The sequence below is a fragment of the Alosa pseudoharengus genome, unplaced genomic scaffold, assembly GCF_046254945.1.
Source record: "Alosa pseudoharengus isolate Yale_2024_CS ecotype anadromous, Long Island Sound unplaced genomic scaffold, YU_APseudo_1.1 YU_APseudo_1.1_scf_15, whole genome shotgun sequence".
Classification (NCBI taxonomy): domain Eukaryota; kingdom Metazoa; phylum Chordata; class Actinopteri; order Clupeiformes; family Clupeidae; genus Alosa; species Alosa pseudoharengus.
The window spans coordinates 18,155,369-18,169,548 of NW_027468620.1; the positions used below are offsets into that span (position 1 = coordinate 18,155,369).

The 14,180-nt window shown below is 40.5% G+C and overlaps 4 long non-coding RNA genes across 4 annotated transcripts; 1 reads left to right on the plus strand and 3 right to left on the minus strand.

The window, feature by feature from the left end:
- The first annotated feature begins 1,547 nt into the window (after nt 1–1,547).
- Nucleotides 1,548–3,013, plus strand: LOC143123782 (uncharacterized). Its single transcript, XR_012986898.1, has 4 exons — nt 1,548–1,651; nt 2,096–2,344; nt 2,466–2,736; nt 2,834–3,013. It is a non-coding gene; the product is annotated as an uncharacterized LOC143123782 (long non-coding RNA).
- A 2,231-nt stretch (nt 3,014–5,244) lies between these two features.
- On the minus strand, nt 5,245–6,270 carry LOC143123783 (uncharacterized). Its single transcript, XR_012986899.1, has 3 exons — nt 5,946–6,270; nt 5,548–5,726; nt 5,245–5,413 (listed from the first exon to the last, which is right to left on the minus strand). It is a non-coding gene; the product is annotated as an uncharacterized LOC143123783 (long non-coding RNA).
- A 241-nt stretch (nt 6,271–6,511) lies between these two features.
- LOC143123784 (uncharacterized) lies at nt 6,512–7,520 on the minus strand. The gene is made up of 3 exons (XR_012986900.1): nt 7,438–7,520; nt 7,158–7,328; nt 6,512–6,610 (listed from the first exon to the last, which is right to left on the minus strand). It is a non-coding gene; the product is annotated as an uncharacterized LOC143123784 (long non-coding RNA).
- Nucleotides 7,521–8,566: 1,046 nt separating this feature from the next.
- Nucleotides 8,567–9,067, minus strand: LOC143123785 (uncharacterized). Its single transcript, XR_012986901.1, has 3 exons — nt 8,999–9,067; nt 8,794–8,894; nt 8,567–8,652 (listed from the first exon to the last, which is right to left on the minus strand). It is a non-coding gene; the product is annotated as an uncharacterized LOC143123785 (long non-coding RNA).
- Nucleotides 9,068–14,180: the final 5,113 nt, after the last annotated feature.

Genomic DNA, 14,180 nt, shown 5'->3' on the forward strand with positions numbered 1-14,180 from the left:
CAGGAGATCCTGCTCTGAGATGCTGTGTGTCACAATGGAAAACACGTTACTGGCATGTCTGACACAGACTACTTCAAAACTTGACTATGCCTCTAATGGTTCACTCACCTGCTGGCGTTAGCACAAAGACTCTCCTCTGTAGAAGACAAGATTCACATGAAGAAAGATTTTAGGGACCAAACCCACCTTATGTTCTCAAAGGACACTTGCAATTCATCGCGTTAGCATGACAAGGGTAAAATTGGCTAGCGGTTATGGAGGACCGCAGGTGTCACTGAAAAAGTAATACAAGATTTCATTAATTTGCCATTGTAAACATTAAAATATGAAAACAACTTTTAAATTATGTATTAATCCATCAATAAATGCTTTTAATTCAAAGGGGGATTTACAAAACCAACATTAAACACCCAATAAAAAAATTAAATTGCAAAGTACATTAATGAATTTGTAATTAAATGATGGATTTTCATAATCTTTTTGAAAATTCAGTTTAATAAAATAGATAAGTAATTGGGTACTCCAATTTAATATTATAATCTCGCATTTTAAATTATTTATTTTGGTTATCTGTTTTCCAGCTGCTTTTCCTTTTCCTTTTTCAAATTCGATTTGCAAAAGAACCATTGAAAAGAACGCTTCTTAAGAATGTTGATGGACGGCTGGTGGAGTCATAGCGCGTAGTGCTCTAGAATCTGTGGTCATAGCCTAAACAAGAATGGAAGAGGTGACAATAAGGTGCAACGTAACTGCCCTAATTTCACTGTCACATTATGTTGACACCGTGGCAGTGGACTATGATTGTGCGTTAGCCAGGCTGCTTCAAATAAAAGAAAACCTGGAAGAAACGAGCCAGCTGGAGGATGATATTGGGATCAGATTTGATCAAGCTGAGCATCTACTGCGCAAACACATCGCCCTTTCTCCCAACACTGATGCCTGCCGTAATATGGAAAGAGAGCAATTAAAGCGTCAGATCAAACTTGGACTTCCGCGCAAGGAAATGGCGAGGAACTTTGGTGTGTCTCTGAAGACTGCAACGCAGGATTGCCCAATGGGGGTTAAGGTAAGAAAGCAAAATTGAGTTGTATGACGCCAAGTTAGCTAGCATTAGATAGTTAGGCTATAGGTTGCCTAGTAACGCTAACGCTTTGGAACTTGACAGCTCCGTCTGAATAGTAGGCCTATTTATTCATCGTCACTGGTTGTAGAACTAATGCCTTTCATGTGTGTGGTCTCAGACGGGATGATTTGGATAACAGTATCAGTGACCAGGAATTGGATGTAATTGTGTCTGACATTCATCGCCATTACCCCAGCGCTGGCTACAAGATGATATTGGGTCACCTGAGATCAAGGCAACATTTTGTTAAAAGTAAGTTATGCACACTTAGTGAACAGCTCATGTCAAAGTCAGAAACTGATTAGCATGTAACGTTATTTTTTGCTATTGCATAACAAATGTCTTGAACAGAAATATTGTGCCCTTGCTTTTGTAGAGAGGCGAGTGCTGGCATCATTAAGGCGTGTGGATCGATCCGCAAGGTGTACTGATGCGCAGGCTGTCACTACGAACCATAAGGCGAAGGCGTTACTCTGTTCCGGCCCCCAACAGCCTTTGGCATATCGACGGAAATCACAAACTTATACGGTATGACTACAACCTTTGTTTGTACAGCAGGCAGCCAGAGGCTGTAACACTGCTGAAAAAAACCTCACCTCCTGTCTAGCATTCGCACTTTAGCTGTTACTAGTTTACCTGTTTACTTTTTACTACTGCACTGTTTACATTGACTGTATTGCACTGCTTACCTGTTTACATTTACTCCGATACTGTCTCACCTATAGCCTAACCTTGCACTGCTAACACCCCATACTATACATTATATTTATAGTCTACCTGCACTTGGTATTTAATGCTTCTTTGCACTTCTGGTTGGATGTCAACTGCATTTCATTGGCTCTGCACCTGTACTCTGCTAAATGACAATAAAGTTGAATCTAATCTGAATCTAATTTCTAAAAGCAGCACTAGAAGCTTTACCCAATATGAACATGATACTGTGTAATCAAAGTTTCTTTTTCATATTCGTAGATGGAGAGTGGTTGTGCACGGAGGTATTGATGGGTTTTCACGACTGATCGTTTACCTGACAGCGGCAAATAACAACAGAGCTCAAACTGTTGTTGAGAGTTTCCTTACTGCTGTATACCACTACGGTATCCCCTCAAGAGTGCGTTCAGACAAAGGAGGAGAGAACATCCTTGTGGCACGTTTCATGGTGACCAATAATGGACTCAATAGGAACTCTCATATTGCTGGAAGAAGTGTCCACAATCAGAGGTGCTTACTTAGCCTAACACCAGAATTTCGATCTATTGTAATAGACAACATAGCAGTTTCAAAGAATGGCAATGACAGGTGAATGGTGAAACAAACTGACTTTCTTTTTTTTTTTTTTTAGAGTGGAACGGCTGTGGAGGGATGTTTTTGAAAATGTCCTGGATCTGTTTTACACTACGTTCCTGCGACTGGAAACTATGGGATTGCTGAATCCTGTTAATGACACAGACCTGTATGCGTTACATAGATGTTACATGCCTCACATACAGTCCAATCTGCAGCAATTCCAGAGAGCCTGGAACAACCACTCTGTAAGATCAGAAAGAAACAAAACTCCTCTGCAATTGTGGTTTAGCAAAGCAAGAGATGGGAACAGGACAAGCCCTTGTCAGGTGATTGAAATACTTTCAATTAATTCAAAGTACATAAGCTTACCAGACTCAAATAACTGAACAATGTCACTTTTATCCCTAATGAACACAATTACAGGCAGATGATACCCGTATAGTTGACTGGAGTGGGCCACAGAGACCAGATGAAGTTCACATCCCTGAATTGGAGCTGTCCCGTGCTTTGTCTGCCACAGAATTGGCAACACTGCCAAATCCCTCTGTCCCATTCCCAGAGACAATACCTACTTACATTGAGACTGTACGTATTCTTCGAACCTTGTTGGAGCATTGATTTGGGAGTTAAAGACTGCATCAGATGAAATGACAAAATTAATGTTGATGAATGTAATGTAAATTATTTTAATAATAAAATGACATTTTAAAATACCAGTATATCTTCAATTCATCACATAAATGGAGTGTTTACATGTTTTCACATAAATGGAGTGTTTACATGTTTAAATAACAATTTGTTTTTCAAGTAATACTAGTTAACTTTTGTTCAAGTAACAGGTTTTTAAGCTAATACAGTGTTTACATGTTAAAATAACAATTTGTTTTTCAAGTAATACTAGTTAACTTTTGTTCAAGTAACAGGTTTTTAAGCTAACAAGCAAAAACAACTAAACAAACATCATATGAGAGGCACTTTTTAGTAGCACGCACGCGCGCACACACACACACACAATTTGTTTTTCAAGTAATACTAGTTAGCTTAAAAACCTGTTACTTGAACAAAAGTTAACAAGCAAAAACAACTAAACAAACATCATATGAGAGGCACTTTTTAGTAGCATGCACGCACACACACACACACCGCGCGCGCACACACACACACACACACACACACACAACGCACGCACACACACACGCGCACACACACACGCACACACACACAATTTTATGCTACGCCAAATGTTGGAGCCCATAGAATTCCATTGCACATGTTTCTTTTGAATAATTCGAAATCTCTGAGAATGGGCAATTTTAAAATTATATTGCACGTGTTGGCCTCAGGGAAAATCTTGCCGGATTCTGAAGATAAAAACTCTATAGTTGGCTGGAAAAGGAAGCCATTTGGGGGGACAGAAGATGAGCCCGAACAGAACTCCAGGACTTTTTCCAACGTTAAAGGGGCACTTTCTCCTTCTGAAACGAAAGTTGAGTTTGTTGTTGAAAACGGATTTTCCCTGCATTTCAAACACCTGTCCCCTGTTATGGTTATGAGATTTGGCTGGCAGTTTTGTCCAAAGCTACTTACAAATAAAACAATACAATAGTGAAATTAACAATGAACAGTTTTCAAAAGTTGTTAAGACTATATTAAGGAGAATAGCAATAATAAACATTTTAAATGCAATCATTAGCCTAATTAAAATAAACATTGTAAATAAAAATAATAAAATACTATAATATAATATACAAACCCTTACTCACAAGAAACACTTCATTTACTAAGTGCATGCTTAAAGGTTGTATCAGCGATAGCGGGGATACGTCACTTCTGTTGATGTTCAAACAAAACAGAGAGCTAGCTCGCTACTCCCTCCCCCCCGTGCAATTAAAACTCTCCTAAACGTGCATCTCGTCGGTTATTGGTTGCAATTGTTGGTAGCAATTGTTTTTGTGTACAGATCTCGGAGCCTAGGCTGCCTACAGAGACGCGTTTTTTTGACGGCCTGCTTATGGGGCAGGCAGCTAGCGGATCGTTAGGAAAGATTAGATGAATGTGATCATTTATGTTTGGGCCTTTTCTTGGGCCTGAAATCGATGATACAACCTTTAACAGATATGCCTTTACATCCCTTCTTAAAGACCCAAAACTAGAACAGGAACGGAGAGCACTGGGCAACTCATTCCAACTAGGAACCACTGAGGAAACAAGGAAGGCTTTAAAAAGGCAGATGGTTTATTACCTTCAACATCAATGAGCCAGTCTCTCCAGAAGCATATGGTTTGATTTTCCCGTTCTCTAGCGTGGGTTCCTGTTGCTGAGAAGTTTACTTGAAAGAGTGATGACAAGTCAGTGGCCTTCAAGGGGGCCGCATTCTCCACAAACAATCCATGGAAGAGATCCGGGTGAGCCCTTATCTCCTGGAGGAGTCCGAGGGTGTTGAAACCCTCCACAAACCTGAGCACACAAATCAATGTTAACATTAGTTATTACAAGGCTCTCTTAATAATGCTGTAGAATGCTCCATTCACTTGAATGAGCCCACCCTACGTTCAGATGTCTGACAATTTTGTATAATAGACTGCTGCCAAGGAAATATGTTTTGTGCCTCTGAATTCAGTCTTTCATATATATAATAATACGTCCCTTCAGGACGAAGCAAGACCCATCCGCGTCGGGGTCCTGTTCGCCCTGTGGGGACTTAATTTTTCGATAATGACTGGCGGACAATACAGTATCCCTTACTTATTTAATCATGGAGAGTCCTAAAATTTAAGGTGTAGAGAAATACCAGAACAAATCTGTCTCACAAGTTTAAACTAATACTTACTGTTGCAATGCAGCATGTAATCTGCCCCCAACAAAGAATTCGACAGCCGAATTCACCAGGGCATCCCTCTGTTTGAGAGTTGTGATGTTCCTACACGCTCCAACAAGAGCCAGGCTGTCCTCTGCGTTCTCAATTGCCGCTTTCGCGTTTTGGACTGTTCTCGCTTCTTTGATCTAAAATAGGTATAAACAATTGTTGCACTGACAATCTGGAATAGACTTTTATCAAAAATCCATGATATTCCAGAAATTTCATGACCTGTGGGAACCCTAATTAAAAAAATAATAAATAAAATAAAAAAACTCACCTTCAACATTTTCTCCTTAAACGCCTCATCACTTATGTCATCAATTGTTGCTTGGGGAGTAGGTTTGTCGCAAAGCTGGCAAAATAGTCTCTCTGAGAAAAAGCTTGGTTGCACATCTCCATGTACTATACACACAGATATCATCCTCGATATCTGTGCATACAGTTTTTTTTCCAAGGCTGCAAACCGAAAGTATTGAAAGCTGTAATATCTATTAAGCATCTGCCAAGAACCATAACTATAATATTTGATTACTGATGTCGTCACAGGGACTCAAAGTGCCAAATTCCGGAATTATCCTTTAAGCTGTCAAAAAACATTTCAACACAAAACTAGACAAACTAAACATTTTCATGCACTGTAATAAGGAATACAAGTAAAAAGGATGGTGGAATTACCAAGGGTGTCGAGGGTCAATCTCTTATCGGTCTCAGGTCCTTCAAAAATGCTGGACTGATGAATGGCCTTCATCAGAAGCCTCAAATACTCTCTAGTGGGTCCACCACCATCTATAGCACCTTCAGCGGTTTCTTCCGCATCAACAAACACCACATCCAGCCTAGCCTCTGGATTGAATCGCCGTCGGCTGAATGCCTGAAGGCTACTTTTGAAGATGTTGTGTACATTGCCAGTGTAGTCCCTGCATATGTTTACTTGATTGCTTGTTGGGGCTGAAGTGTCGTCAACTTTCTCCCGAAGACGGTTAAGAATTGTTCTAAGGTCAGTCCTGTGGAAATTCAAATAAGCGTACAAACAAATAAGGTTTTTAGTGATGGGAAAAGCAGATTTTGGAAACAAGGAGACAAGAGAAAATATTGTGTCGGTTTTACAACTATTTTATCAGAGGATTTGCATGGGAGTTGTTTGTAGAAAAGCATAAGATTTCATACATAACAAGGGCCGGGCATATTAAAACTAAAACCATGTACTGTATTTCTATAACAACATACCTTTCAGGAGAAGAACAGCGTGAAAGCACAGGTGATGACAAGAGAGAGGAGGGGGCAAAGTTGTCAGAATTGGAATGTTCAATTTCTTGGTTTGAATCAAGTGCTGGCTCAAACTGCAATGAATTAGTAACACAAAAGTGCTTGAATATGAGTGCTTGTACATTTGAATTGCTCTAAGTTAAAGGTGCTCTAAGCGATGCTGGGTAACGTCACATCTGTTGACTTTCAAACAAAACAGAGAGCTAGCTTGCTACTTCCTCCCTCCCCCTCCCTCCGTGCTGCTCCCGTGCAATTGAAACCCTCCTAAACGCGCATCTCGCCTGTGATTTGCTGGAACAGTTTGTTATGTTTTTATGGGCTAGGTTTGCCCAGGTTGTTTTTGTTGCCTTTTTTGGAGCCTGGGCTGTCCACAGAGATCAGGTTTTGTTACAGTGTATTCAGGACACAGACAGCTAGCAGTTGGTTAGGTGATGTTTGCAGTAAGTGACATCAAATGTTTTAGCCTAAAACGCATGGCATTGCTTAGAGGACCTTTAACTTTCATACATTCTAATAAGCTTGCATTGGAATAAAGTTATCCATTCACCTTACAAACTAGCAAAATACTAAAAACAAAGGTGATGCAGCTAAGTTTCAAATCTCAAATCCCATGTCTCTCACCTCAGGATCATCAGGTTGAACCCAGTGCACATACAGTGTTCTTGACCCCCTAATTTTATTCTCCAAAAGTGTTCCAGACATGTTGCTTTTAAGGGTTGCTATTGACAGGGCATCTTGAATATGGAAACATTCTGTGGCATCATCATTTTCTCCCACAAAGTCGAATAAAATCTAAACAATGTTTAAAGATTTAAATTTACATTCATCTTCATCACTGAAAATATTGTGTAGTAGTCACTGTCTGTATCACAATAACAATAAAAGTGTACACCATAACAACCTGGATGGATTCAGATAGTTCAAATCTTCTTGTTCTGATAATGCCACTGGGGTATTTAAATCTGAGGGGAACCCCATGAGCTGTGAGCCATTCTCAATTGCCTCTCACGTATGATCTGTGGGGGGGGGGGGGGGGGGGGGGTGTAATTAAATAAACTGTATATGCAATGGTTATGTTTTACACTTGTTAGTCTGACACATACCTTTCTGCGCCTTTCATCTATTTCAGATGATGCCGTCAGGAGATCGATCATGCGGTGATTAATATTGAGAGAAAGTGGAATAGAACATTATGTCCAATATTCCAATATGTGGTTTAATGTTCTGCATTTCTCATTAGTGGGTCACTTTTATACTAAAAATATGATTCTATGTAATGACTGTATGATATCTGTACTGTCCCTGTGTATATCTGTGTGTGACTGTGTTTAGAGATAAGCATGAATATTATGACTTTGCAGTGTTTCACTGTTCTGCATGGCTGCGTCAGTAGCTATCTGCTCCAGATTGCCAGGCTGCCACTAATCAGGGTCTGATTCAGTGTAGTCCACGTGAGATGGGATGACCAACGGCATCTCCCGTCAGCCTGGAAGGATACTTAAACTCTAACTATTTCCTTGTCTAGTTAGAGCAGCTGATGGATCTTTAGGTGAAGTCATGCTGTCTCTCCCTTGATGCGCATCATTGTAAATAAACTCTATTCCTGATTTTTCATACTATTGGTCTGACTGGGTCTCTATTAAATCTATGGTATCAAAATTACCATCAATATTTTTAAACGAGACGATTAATATACATTTTTTTACCATGGTCGATGTTATTAATCCATGTCTTGAGCAGATATATAAAAGGTGACAGACGTACCTTTTCTTGATCAGCAACCAAAGACTCTTGGTACTCTTGGTCCTGCTGATGACGCACCGCTCTCCACTCATCCAAAGACTCCTAACAATAATTTTTCCAAGAATAAAATAATAGCAATAAAAAAGAAACTCAATTAGACAACAAATTTGAGACAAGCATGCGCCAATCTATAGAAGTGTCACAAGTTACCTGCATTGCTTCGTCTTCGGTTAAATCAATGAGCTGTAATGGTGAAGCATCTGTGGATGACTCTCCGTCGGCTTCATTTGGACTAGGGGTGAAGCAGCAGTACTCTGGGCTGTCTGGAGTGCAAATGACGTTAGGCGATGCCCTGCCGTTTTCACTTGAATGCCTTTAAAGAAAATGAAAATGTATGTTAGTGTATTAGCGACCACACGCTACACTACACTGTTCAATATAGTACATTAGAGAAGGTTTACATCCTTTTAAAATTCACATGCAGGGGAGGGGTCAGTTAAGATCCTGTGCATACCTGCAGTGTTTCAGATGATCTTTTAAGTCATTAAAAAATATGTCTTCGTGACAAAATATACACTTCTCTTTTGGCCCAGGCACAACAGCCTCAAGTTCCACCTATGGTGAGAGGTTAGGAGTTAAAGTCACCAGACAAAATACGAAGGACAATACTAGTTTGTTTTGGATAATTTCCTTCTATCAAAATACTCTTTAAAACCTACAGGTATTACATTGATGTTTTTTTGCATCGGCCGGATGTATATGATGGCGCTCTTAATGGTGTTTTTTATTAATTTGATTGTATATCCTGTACTTGGACAAGGCATCACAGTTTTTTGCTTCTTGTCATACCCCCCAACCTCAAAATTTAAAATCCCCCACAGTCTGACAGTTTTGGGTAAGCTCCCAGAATATGTGCCCTAAAGTCCTCCACACTGTTCTCATCTCCTGCAAAAAAGAGAAAAAACAGAAATAACAAACAATTAATCGATTAGTTGTAGACCATTAAATTGACTAAGATGGCGATATGCGCCCAAATGCAACACATTCCCCAAACAAACTCTCCATCTTAGCCATAGCTAACTTGCTAGCGAACTTTCCATATTAGCTTACTTGCTAGCAAACTTTGCATCATCAGTCTAACTAGTAAAATAGTTGACATTACATGATGAACATTTTCGTATGGACATTCTGGGGGATGTTAATTTGTTTGAGAGAAGCTTCAACTTCTGGGTATGTAGCATTGTGGCATAAAGCTTAGGTAGTTAGTTTGCTAACTCTGGCAGAAATCTCCAGTGTTCTTGTTCCATGTTGCAGCCACAGACTAGCCTACAGGAAAGCTGTTGCGTATGAACTCATTCGGAATATTTTGAAAACGTAAGAGCTAGATATTCTGTCTTCTCATTTTGTAGACGAGATTTTATCTTAGTTTTTATTTCATGCAAAACATTTTAGTCTCGTCTTTTTTCGTCAACAATAATGCATCTTAAGATAGTCTTAGTCAGTGTTTCAGGACATTACTGCCGTCTTGACATTGTCTCGTCTTAGTAATGAAAAAAAAGGTCGTTGACGAACATATTTCCTCTTGTCTCGTCTGACGAAATTAACACTAGCTGCTACTTTATAGACCAAGCATCCTATTGATTAACAAATAACTGATTAATTGTCAACAATCAAACTGACCCTTTATAAACCCTTCACCAAACTTAACAAAAAAAGTTAGTTTATTTTCACCAAGACCCACTGCACCAAGTCTGGCTTTCTCATCTCTACTGGGCACAAATAAATCATCCATTTCGCTGAAACAAAAGTAGGTCCTAGTGTAGCTGGATCGTCGTCTTGGGGTAGAGGAATTGCAGGGATATGGCGCAAATATTCTGCTTACTTCAGCTGGAAAACATTTATATTTACTGGATTAGTAAGGTGAACACTTGAGGAACTAACTACATCAGTCAACATATCATTTTGAGAGGCTATCTAAAACATGCATCTGTTCCCATTGTTGACATTCACTTTAGTCGACATAATACGTTATATAATAATGACTTAATAACTTACAATCGACATCATTTTTAACATGTTTACCAATTGACTGTGATATCAGATTTGTGAACATTTTCCTTGAGCCAGGTGGACAGCTAGCTTCTAGTGCTACTCACAAAAAGGTGCTTAACTAGCAGTAGAATACTATTAAAGTCAGTTCTAGCTCGCGAGCTAACGTTACCGTTGAAGACCCCTGAGATAACGTTAGGCTAGCTGCTAACATTACATCAAGTGACGCTAACGTTCACTTTAGTCGACATAATACGTTGTATAATAATGACTTAATTACTTACAATCGACAATTTGATACTTTGATATTTTGATACCAGATTTGTGAACATTTTCCTTGAGCCAGGCGGACAGGTAGCTTCTAGTGCTAGTTCTACTCAGAGCAAAGGTATTCATGGGTTTCATCAGGTCCCTTTACACAGGTGTATTAATCAAGCACCATGCAGTCTGCATTCATAATCAAGGTGCATGATTGTATACACCTGTGGAAAGGGACCTGATGAAACCCATGAATATCGTATGGTTAACAGCTGTGAAGTTCTGAGGGGGCTGGTCTATGTTACCGATGGCTAACAGCTGATGCACTTTTCATAACATGGCTTACCATCAACGGGGTGGGCCGCAGAAGAAGTACTCGCCCCTCTGGTCCGTTCCATCTCAGCAGCGAGGTCCCTCAAAATCCGTGAGATGTCCATTTGTCCATCCGTTTGTCTTTGAGAGGGTTAACGTGTTTACCCACTAGAACTAGAATAGGTGTGTTACAATGTTTCATCAGCGTTCTTTTAAGGCATTCTTTGCCAAACGGATTTGCCAAATGACCAGCCGTCCATCAACATTCTTAAGAAGCGTTCTTTTCAATGGTTCTTTTGCAAATCGAATTTGAAAAAGGAAAAGGAAAAGCAGCTGGAAAACAGATAACCAAAATAAATAATTTAAAATGCGAGATTATTAAATTGGAGTACCCAATTACTTATCTATTTTATTAAACTGAATTTTCAAAAAGATTATGAAAATCCATCATTTATTCACAAATTCATTAATGTACTTTGCAATTTAATTTTTTTATTGGGTGTTTAATGTTGGTTTTGTAAATCCCCCTTTGAATTAAAAGCATTTATTGATGGATTAATACATAATTTAAAAGTTGTTTTCATATTTTAATGTTTACAATGGCAAATTAATGAAATCTTGTATTACTTTTTCAGTGACACCTGCGGTCCTCCATACGCGGTAGCCTTTTTTGGGCAATCCTTCCCGGGCGTTTGGCAGCGCGCTAAAAATACCGGGACGGCCTGGCAATTTTCCACAGTCCGAGGGCTACCGGGTGGCCCCGTGTCTCCAGCACTCTCGGTGTCCGAGCTGTGATTTTTCAAAGTTTTGGCCCTTTGTTCCAATTTGTCAAAGTACCCTTTTTGGTCATCAGGTGGCGGACAAAAGGGAATAATTTTGACAATTCCAATGCAGTAATTTCGGAAGATTTTTGACATTTCCAATGCATCGGGTCCGCTGGCGAAATTTCCCACTTTCATTGGAAATGTCATTTAGAATGATTTCGAATTGTCAGAAAGGACTAATCGTAGGCTATGCTTTCAAAATGTCAGAATGACAAATCACAAGCGGTAATGTTATGTGTTTTGTTTCTTGACCATGATGCTTTCGAAATGTCAAAAGGTCAAATCGCAGGCTATGCTTTTGAAATTTCAGCATGACACATCACAAGCGGTAATGTTATGTGTTTCTTGACCATGATGCTGTCGTAATGTCAAAAGGTCAAATCACAGGCTATGCTTTTGAAATTTCAGCATGACAAATCACAAGCGGTAATGTTATGTGTTTCTTGACCATGATGCTGTCGAAATGTCAAAAGGTCAAATCGCAGGCTATGCTTTTGAAATTTCAGCATGACAAATCACAAGCGGTAATGTTATGTGTTTCTTGACCATGATGCTGTCGAAATGTCAAAAGGTCAAATCGCAAGCTGTAATGTCATGTCTGTGGGCACATTTCAAACTTCCATATCTCGGCACAGGAAATACCTAGAGGCACCAAATTTGACACAGTAGTGTCTGTAGCCTAGAACAAGATCACATGGTCAAACACCCTCTAATTCATTCGGGGAACAAACCAGGTCAAGGTTCTTCGTCACGCTCCGTTATTCTACCTATTCGGAGCTCATAGTGACCGGCCAAAACATGAGTGTGCCTATGGGTTCTAAATCTAAGAAGGGGCATTGAATTCTCACAACACTGTAAATACTTTGAACAAGTTGAACATTTTATTTTAACACACACAAACACTAATTTGTAAACTACTAAAAACAACTTACACACTACTAAAAATAACTATTTACAATAACAAACAAAAAATATTTAGAAAAAACAAACAAAAAATATTCACAAACTATTTACATGCCACATGTGTCAGTGGAGGGGAGGGCTGTAGTGGTGGCAGAGGGGTCAGCGGAGGGGAGGTCTGTGGAGGCAGAGGGGTACGATGCCTGGAGGGCTCTTCTGGACCTCAGCGTATACTTCGCCCTCTCCACAGTTTTCGTGGGCGTCCAAAGATTCCTGATCTTGACCGGTGTCAAGGAGACCCTCAAATGCTTCTTCTTTTGTTCTGGTGTCTGTTGAGGAAGTATAAACATAAAAACTTGACACTGAGTTTTGAGCAAGCATAAAAACACAACTGGCAATGAGTGAGATTGATGTCCATCGAGGTGTAAAAGTAAGTCAGCTTACTTTTTTCACCTCCTCCCGGTCTTCATCATCAAGCTAGGGGGAGGACAGATAAACAGAAAACTGACAATGAGTGTTGAGAAAGTCAAAACACAAAACTGGCATTTAGCGAGTATGTCCACTAAGGTCTAGCATCAGTCACACTCAACTTACCTCTCCCTCCATCTCCTTCCTCATCTCCTCCAGCTCCTCGTCTAGGCAGGAGCTGCCCGACTCCTGGTATGGAACTGCCGTTCCATCTTCAGAAGAGGAGCTGGAGGGTGACGGGCTCCTCTTCCTCTTCCTTTTCCCCCTGACCTCTGCTGGGGCTGCTGCTGCTGCTGCTGCTGGGGCTGGGGCTGCTGCTGCTGCTGGCAAATTTGGATACGCCAGCTGCACCGCATCAGGTAGGGCAAGGGAGGTGGCCTCCTCGAAGTATATACGCATGCGCACTGGGCCCTATTGAGCCCAAGCGCATAATACCGGTCCGCCGTCTCCGGATTGTGGCACATATAATTGCAGATTTGGTCCCTAATTTCTGTCGGGTGCACAATCTTGGCCTAGATAGAAAAGAAGAAAAAGGTTACCACTGCGCATCTCTAGGCCATAGCAGACTTTTGAACACATTAACCTTTAACATTGACCTGTGTGTGTGTGTGGGTGGGTGTGCTTCTGTGTGTGCATGCATGCATGCATGTGTGTGGGAACATTGGTGGTCAGTTGTAGGAGTGTGTGTAAGGAGATGTTTTTTATCTCCTGGATGGAAATTATACTCTTTCCCATTAATTTCCAAAGAAAGTGTTTCTAAGTTGAATAAATCACTCAAAATTCAAAGAAAGTAGTCTCAATAAATTCTATATATGCAGAGACGGCGGACCGGACGTCGGTAAATGAGGGCTTGCCCGGCAAGCCCCACTCCAGCCAAACCTGGCGGAAATAGGCTGCCAGGTTTTTGGCGGGCCCCCTCCCCAGTGTATAAAACACCAGGTTGTTCTTTGGGGGCGGCTGGGCCCTGGCCCGGATGGACAGCCAGCGGTCCAGCCACTGGAACTCCTCCGGGTGGAGGAACAGCTGGACCGCCCCAAAGTCCCTGGTGGTCTTGTGGTCATCAATCTGCAATACAGAGGATGGAAAAACA